We start from the raw sequence: 9,121 nt of genomic DNA, 5'->3' as shown, positions 1-9,121 counted from the left end.
TGCATCTCTCTTCTCTTAATCTTTGCCATTTAATTTTTGCTGTGGATGTGATTTTATTTGGTTTAAATTGTTTATCAATTCTGTTATAAGCTTGTATTCATTTTCCGCACATATATCGTTTGATATTAAGCTTGAATTGGTAATTTGTAAATTGGGGGTTTAAACGTTCAAGATGTTTTATACACTAATTAAACATTCAGAAAAGTTTAATAAAGCTATATATTTGATATTTCTAAATAGAATTTGAGTATAAATTTCTTCTCTTAATCTTTGCCATTTAATTTTTGCTGTGGATGTGATTTTATTTGGTTTAAATTGTTTATCAATTCTGTTATAAGCTTGTATTCATTTTCCGCACATATATCGTTTGATATTAAGCTTGAATTGGTAATTTGTAAATTGGGGGTTTAAACGTTCAAGATGTTTTATACACTAATTAAACATTCAGAAAAGTTTAATAAAGCTATATATTTGATATTTCTAAATAGAATTTGAGTATAAATTTATTTACTAGTGTAAGATTAATTGAGTTCTTTTTAACATTTATGTTGAGAGATTCAAATGATTTGGACCATCCAATGAAAATATTTTTTACTGGTTTTTCTTAAAATAAAAAATAAAAACTATTTTATATATTTATTTGGTAATATTTTAGGATTAATTTAATACTTCATTGTACAAATATTCTTATTAGTTAAAAATTTAGAGGCCTTTTCATTGAAGCTTTTAGGCAATTGCCTAATGGCTCACCCATTGAGGAGTATTGCAGCTAATTTGAATTATAGATTTTTAGTTGTATAAATGCAGTTTTTTAAAAAAAAAATGTTTTTTTTTTATTTTATTTTAGGGCCACACATTACTAATCGTTGTTTTTTTTTTTTTAAAATTATCAGGATTAATTTATTTTTAGGATGGAAATTTAACATAATCATATATATATATATATATATTTATAAACCGAGCCTTGCTGGCACCACATTTTCCACGTCAGCACAATATTTAAAAAATAAAAAATAAAAATAAAAACATTATAACACTTTAAAACCCTAGCAACCTTACCCCTCTCTTAAGTTAAGAAATATAAAATCATAGTTTCTGCAAACTCTCTCTCTCCAAACATAAATATCAAATTCAACCCCTTTAATTTCTCTTTATATTTTTGAGGCTTCTATGGAGTTATAGTGAGTTATGCTGATTTTGTTTTTTGTGTATGTGTATAGATGGTCATAATACTCCGGTATTCCAAGAGAAGTTTGTGTTTTCGTTAATTGAAGGTCTTAGAGAGATAAGTGTTGCAGTTTGGAACAGCAATACAAAAGACGATTTCATTGGCAGCGGAAAGTAATTACTTTGTCTCATATTTTTGTTTTTTGAATTGATTTTGTGTGCTTTTTAGACCCTTTTGGATCAATTTTGTTAATTGGGTTTTTTTTTTTTTTTTTTTGATAGGGTCCAATTGGGGAAGGTTCTTTCAAAGGGTTACGACGACCGCACTTGGTGTCTGTATACTAATAGTGGGGGGTAAGTGCTATAAATTACTAACCTTTTTAAGTGTATAATCTGTTTCTAAAATTATTTATAATACGATTTCATTGGCAGCGGAAAGTAATTACTTTGTCTCATATTTTTGTTTTTTGAATTGATTTTGTGTGCTTTTTAGACCCTTTTGGATCAATTTTGTTAATTGGGGTTTTACTTTTTTTATTTTTTTTATTTTATAGGGTCCAATTGGAGAAGGTTCTTTCAAAGGGTTACGAAGACCGCACTTGGTATCTGTATACTAATAGTGGGGGGTAAGTGCTATAAATTACTAACCCTTTTAAGTGTATAATCTGTTTCTAAAATTATCTATAATATTTTGTCCTCAGAAAATTTTATCTCTTTAATTTTAGTATATTGTGTTTCTTAAACTATAGACAGATTTTCTTTGTTTCTTATTTTCAATAATAAATCATTTTATTGCAATACCGGTAATTGTTTGAGAAATCCAATATGTTCATATCTCTATAGAATAGAGAATAGTAGAAGCCAATTTTATTACAACTACTTAAATTGAGTTGACTTAATTCCGTACAATTACAAAGTATAGCATGAAAGATAATGGAATTAATTGTTGTAATTTATATTTTCTTTCCATGTTTTGAATTTCCATGTTTTTATTGTTGATGAGAAATTAAGGCTTAGTTGCACAATATGTGTAAATTCTTCAAAAGGCTACTTTAAATAGTAAGTCAATGTGTCTCTTACATTTGGGTATTAGTTAGAATTATTTTCAAATGATTGTACCGATAAAAGTAAATTTGTATAAATTTTGTTTAACTATCCTGTGCATCGCACGGGTTAGCGACTAGTTATTATAAAAACTATTCATAGTGGTGGTAACATAGTAAATAAATATACAATATAAGGAATGTGCTATCTTTGTACTGTTTTTTAACACGAAAAATACCTGTATTCACATAAGCAGTATTTTTTTTTTTTTTTTTTTTTTGAGAAAGACACATAAGCAGTATTTAATTTTCTATATTAGACTTAAGTGTGCCATGTATAATGTGTACATGTGTTATGCTTTTAGACAATGTATAAAAATCTGTATGTATGTGTTAGTACATTTTAAATTAAATATGTTAAAACTCAAAATAACTGAAGATGAATAAAGAGATGAGTTATAATAAAAGTTGTTAAAGAAAGAGTTACTTGTGTATAAGTTAGATTAATAAAATTAAGAGAAGTTTTCTAAATTAATAAATAACATGTAGGTTATGTGAAGGGTTGGAAGACTATATATACGGCTATGCTATGGACTAATTTCATATCAAGAGTGAATGAAGAAAATAGTTAAAAGTAAAGAGTATTGTGTGAGAGAGTGAATTCAATAATATTCTTAAATAGTTGAGAGATTTCAGGCCAAAAGAAAGGTGTTCTTCTGGTGGAGCTTTGGGCTTGAACACTTTGTGCAGAAGCTGTTCTAGCCATACAACATTTGTTGGGCTGTTGTATCCTGGGGGAGACAAGTCAGAGAAGGCCTGCACCAGTTACAAAGATTAGCCAACCAAGGGCTTGAATCTCCTTAAAGAGAGCGAGTGTTGCGCCTCAATCCAAATAGTGTTGTGTAATTTTTCTCATTGAATTAATAATATTTAGAAGTACTATTCAGTTTCTCATTGTGTTATTTCCATTATTATTGTGTTTGTAAAAACAATTTTTAAAGAAATTCAACACATGGAGCCTACACAAGAGAAACCAAATGAACTTGTTGGAGATCTCAACAAGCCCTTTCGCTTTAAGGGAGCCCACTTCAAGAGGTGGAAAGGAAAGGTCCTCTTCTACTTGAGTCTTCTCAAAGTCTCCTACATCCTCACTGACAAGAATCCATCAAAAGTTCCTACCGATGAGATGAGTGAGAAAGAATATAGTCTCCATCAAGAAAAAATAGATAAGTATACAAAAGATGAATATAATTGTCGCTTTTATCTTTTGAATTGTCTTGCCGATCATTTCTATGATTATTATGATACAACTTACAATTCTGCTAAGAAAATTTGGAAAGCTTTACGAAGCAAGTATGATATCAAGGAGGTTGGTGCAAAGAAGTATGCTGCTAGTAGATTTTTCCGTTACCAAATGGTTGATGGAAAATCGGTGGTGGATCAAGCACAAGACTTCCAAATGATCGTGGCAGAATTGAGATCCGAAGGCATAAAGATTGGAGACAATTTGGTGGTAGCTAGCATAATTGATAAACTACCACAATCTTGGAGGGAGTTCCAAAAGATTTTGTGGCACAAACAAAAGGAGACATCCTTGGAGACTTTGATCACACGCATCCGTGTGGAGGAGGAGGCTAGAGGACAAGATGCACTCATGACACAAGAGAGCAATGGTAATTCCATCACAAAGGTAAACCTTATTTCAGCCAATAATAATATAACCAAAAATCATTTTCCTAGAAATGTTCAATTGAAGCCTAAAAATGCTCTTACACCTCCCCTAAACTTTAGAATAGTCGGGGGTGTATAGTAGGCATCACATCCCCTGAACTTTTATTTTAGTCAATTTAGTGTACGTTTGATATGGATTATTTTTGCCAACTTATTTTACTACTTAGCTTATTTTTGTTACTATTCATGAGTTCCACGAGACTTTTTGATATTATTCATGGGTCCTATTATACTATTTCAGCTAACTTTTACCTAAAGTATTTTTAAGAAAAAATTTTCAGTTTCAGTAAAATAAATGAATTCCAAACGGACACTTACTCCATCAACTTCATACGTAAGCCAAATTAATACTTCTGTTAAGTCTAAAGTTTAAATAAATTACTAACGCCTCTCAGCTGGACAAAATTTGCCTAACCCAAAGAGATGGGAGATAGAGAAACTAGAGGTTCAGTTGTGAGACATAAATTGATGAGAGACAGCTCAAACAGGAAGATGGTCTCTCTCTATTGAACAGCGGCGTCCCTCCCTCCCATCTCCAATCTCGCTGTTTGTGGTCCCACCGTGCCGTTCGATAGCAACAATGATTTACCCTACTCTGATCTGGTGCGGTGAAGACTACTCAAGAGCGTGCTTCATCTGTCCTCTCTCTTCTACTTTTGTGCCTTTTTTTCTGTCTAATATTCAATTGCTTATCCTTTGAAATCGTGGTCGCGTTCTGGGTTAATATTTTTCCTCTTGAATTGAATGCTGCTTGTATTTTAATGTTGGAGTTCGAAAAGGTAGGGCTATTGGGATGGGGAAGGTATTTTTTAATGTCAAAAATTCTCTTTTGGTTTTTAGTTCATGACTTGGCTGATTTAAAGAATAGCTAATACGGTTTTTTTTTTTTTTTCCTTTCTCTTTTAAGAAACAGAAAAGACTTCCATTCCATATCAGCAAGAAAGAACAAATTACATCAAGTCTTAAAATTAATGAGGATGGTTCCACAAGATTGGCTTGTTTCATTGTGATATCTTTACAAGGAAGCTGCTAGACACTAGCACCGATATCTATTATTTGAGAAAATAGTGGGTTTATGCGTTTCTGTTTTTGGGTTAAATAAGTTTGAGGTTAGGAAGTGATTTTTTTGGTTAAGTTTACTAGTATGGTCCTCTAGTTCTAGTGGATACCATGGAGTTGAGAACCATACATGAAGATGCAATTCAGATCCATCAAGCAGAACACCTGGGGCAAATATTGTGGATTGGCAAGCCATATTGATATTATATAACAGATGGTTGTGGTTCGAGTTTTCGTTGAGTTCTCTAAATTGTTTTGATTATGCATTTTTGTTTTACAAGTTTTTATCAATTTTATGCAAAATTTGAACTCATTTTCCGTGTTAAATTAATTAATGTTGCATAATTTTTCAGATCTAGAAAAGATGTAGCATTTCCAATTGAGCTTGGATGGATTAGGCACTATGGCCTTTTTCTATTTGGTCTTTTTTAACCCTTTAGATTTAGAGTTTAAGGTTTTAGTTTGATATCTGTTCACTCTCTTAATCATGTACTAAACATGGATTTAATTGAGGATTATGATTCTTGTAGCCAATCACAGCTAATAAGGTTATATATGTTGATTTAAAAAACGAGGTTATGTGACATACCACAATAAGAAATTATTACTTGAAATTAATTGGTTTTTGATGTCCAAAATCAGAGGAATCTGATTTGAAATTTGCCGGGGTCAATTTTCGGAAATGCCAAATAAAAGGAAAACTGTCCAAAACACCCCTTGGATTCGATAAATGTAAATAAATAAGGAGAATTAAGTCCAAAAATTCATGATACTCTTTAGAGTAAAGGTTAGTGGTGCGTCACTAATCTTTACTCTTAGAGAAATATTTATAGTATCCTTAGTTTACTAAATATTGGCTCCACCAATGTTTGACAATATGATCTCCATCAATAGCTCTACGTTAATTATTGGAAAATAGTATTTTATTGACCATTGGATTTAATGAGAATATATGACCTTAAAAAGGTGTAAATTTAGTCAAGGTACCATGGAGCTTGAACCCATATCATGACCTATTATTAGTTAATGTTCTAATCACCTAAGTAGTGACTAGTCATTAATGCTGTCTCATACATTTAGTACTTTTACCTTTAACTAACATACATACATTATCTAATCCAAAAAAAAAATTACATACATTAATTCATGATAGATGACAATGTTAATTGAGCACAATTGTTAGGTTATTTAACCATACTTTACCACCATGTACTCTTGGCTTGATTGTCACTCCACAAATACAAAATTCTTGTCGGGTGTGGGGGGGCGAGACCAGGGTTCAAGTCTACAGGAGAATAGAAGTTTTATCTTGCATATATATATAAATATATACTAATAATAATAATAATAAACCCCTACTTTGAATTATTAAAAATTAAAAAGTGTAATTTTTCTTACTTTTTTATTTTTTGTTAGGAAATTGTGAAATTGTGAAATTGGATTTTTATTTAATAAGTCTTCCCATACAAATTTTTCTCAATTATTTTTTTTAATACAAGATAGAAATTCTACTATAACCTAATCTAAGTGTATATATGTATGAAGCTCCCTCCTAGAGAATTGAACCTCGACCCTTACCCCCCCCCCTCCCACACTCCACAAGCACTTATATAAGTAGATCGTGACCATTGCACCAAGGGTGTACAGTGATTTTTTTTTTTTTTCTCAATCATTGATTTGATATATTGTGATTTTTTATTAATGCATAATAAAAATTGTATCAATCATTGATCCAATTAGAAGTTATATTGCTTTAATCACAACTCACCACCTTAATAAATATGTTCTTTTAACATTTTTCATTTTCCCCACGTATTCCACGTTTCCATGTTTAGCTACCTAATTTGATCACTTTGGAAGAAAGGGGGAATTATTAAGTCCTTTCATGGTCTTTCTCTTTCCCCCTAGCCCATCCCCTTTGATGAAGGCCAGCCTCCACCAGAAAGACCTGATCATTTCTTAGAACAATATATTATTTTATTCCACTACTAATATTTTAATTGCACAAAACAAAATAGAATATGAGATGTAAGGTGTACTATTAAAATGATAATGTAAAATTGAATAAAAAAAGAATATTTAAATAACGTGACAAGAGAATATAGTATAGGATATATAATGAATCATTAAATGATAATGTAAAATAGATAAAAGTAGCTTTTTTGATGATCCAAAATGCGTTTCTTTTTGCATGGGAATGCTTACACTTGTATACCAACAATAATTTTTCCAATAAATCTAACAAATTTGGAAATAATTGCACCCAAAGATTCTGACCTTACCTTATTGGTTGCTGAAAAAACGACAATATTGAAAGACTTGAGGTATTGACCATTGTGATTAATTCTGTGAATACACACTATTAATTCACTTTTTAAGTGCACGGCAAGAGTTGCTCTCAAAATTTTCTCAATTATTGATTTGATATATTGTGAATTTGTGATTAATGTATAATAAAAATTGTTTCAAGCATAGATCCAATTAGAAGTTATATTGCTTTAATCACAACTCACCACTGTAATAAATGTGTTCTTTTAACATTTTTCATTTTCCCCACGAATTCCACGTTTCTATGTTTAGCTGACTAATTTGACTTTCGAAAAAAGAGGAATTTTTAAGTCTGTAAGGTTGAATTTATTCAACCATCTAATTGGCTTTATTCCGTGCCAAATTTGCTTGTAATTCAGCATTTAGTAACCCTGTATTTAGGTGGGTTTGATGTAAGGGTAGTGAGTGAGTTAGAGTGAAGATTGCTCAAGAGTGTGCAAGAAAACAGAGACTCGCGGCTGGGACTCGCGGGTGACTCGCGGCTGCAAGCCGCCAGAAGCAGCACACGTGTCAAGCATGCTGGAAGATGAACAGTCATGCTAGCTGGAGCACTACAGGACAAAACAGGACAACTGGCCATACGGTTATCTCGCGACTGGAACTCGCGACTTGGTCAAGCCGCGAGCCACCCCTGTTTTGTAAAACCTGACGTTTCACATTCCTCTCCCACTCTAGTATAAATATCCCTTTTACCCACGATTGAAAGAGAGCTTCCAGAGAGAACTTTGAGAGAGAAACCCTAAAGAAAAACAAGATTGATTCACACACAATCTATACCTTAAAGACTCATCAAATTCCTCAACTCTCTTCCTCTCCATTGTCAAATCCTTGAGAGGCATTATACCAAACCAGGTTCTCACCATCATCATCATCATTGTGAGTCTGCTGTTTGGATTTCTGGGAAGCAGTTAGGAAGGAACCAATCTTCATTGGTTGATGCTACGGTCTAGTAGCGGAATCCGGGAAGCTAGAAAAGAAAAAGGTTCGGCGCAACCTCGTTGGAGCAAGAAGCAGGGCTAGGTGCACGGCTTGGAGGGTCTATTGCTGTCCTTGTATCCCAACTGTATTTTCTAGTGGATTGATTACCGCTTGGAGGGCGGCGGAGAGGTTTTACGCCGAGGGCTTCGGTTTCCTCTTCGATAACACATCGCGTGTTGTCTTTGTGTTTGCATCTTCCTTCCTCTCTATCTTTGCCTTTTCATTATCTGCTGAGATTTTATTTTGTTATGGCTTAGATAGTTTTTAACCAATTTCATATTATAGCATATGTTAAGTTTCCGCACACTAGTTGTTTGACATATTGCTTGATTTGGTTAAGTTGTAATTTGGGAGTCTAAACGTTCAAAGGTGTTTTTACACATTTTTTTTGAACTTTCAAAGTCCTTTCGGGGTCGTTCCCCCTGGCACATCCCCCTTGATGAAGGGCTGCCTCCATCAGAAAGATCTGAACATTTCTTAGAACAATATATTATTTTATTCCACTATTAATACCTTTAATCGCACAAAACAAAATAGAATATGAGATGTAAGGTGTACTGTTAAAATGATAATGTAAAATTGAATAAAAAAAATTTATTCAAAAAAAGTGACAAGAGAATATAGTATAGGATATATAATAAATCATTAAATGATAATGTAAAATAGATAAAAGTAGTTTTTTCTTTTTTTTTTTTTTATGATTCAAAATGCGTTTCTTTTTACATGGGAATGCTTACACTTGTATACCAACAATAATTTTGTCAATAAATCTAATGATAGGCCAAAAACGAATTGACCCCTTGTAATAAATTAAT

This window comes from Quercus lobata, chromosome 11, assembly GCF_001633185.2.
Source record: "Quercus lobata isolate SW786 chromosome 11, ValleyOak3.0 Primary Assembly, whole genome shotgun sequence".
Taxonomy (NCBI): domain Eukaryota; kingdom Viridiplantae; phylum Streptophyta; class Magnoliopsida; order Fagales; family Fagaceae; genus Quercus; species Quercus lobata.
This window is presented reverse-complemented; position numbering follows the sequence as displayed.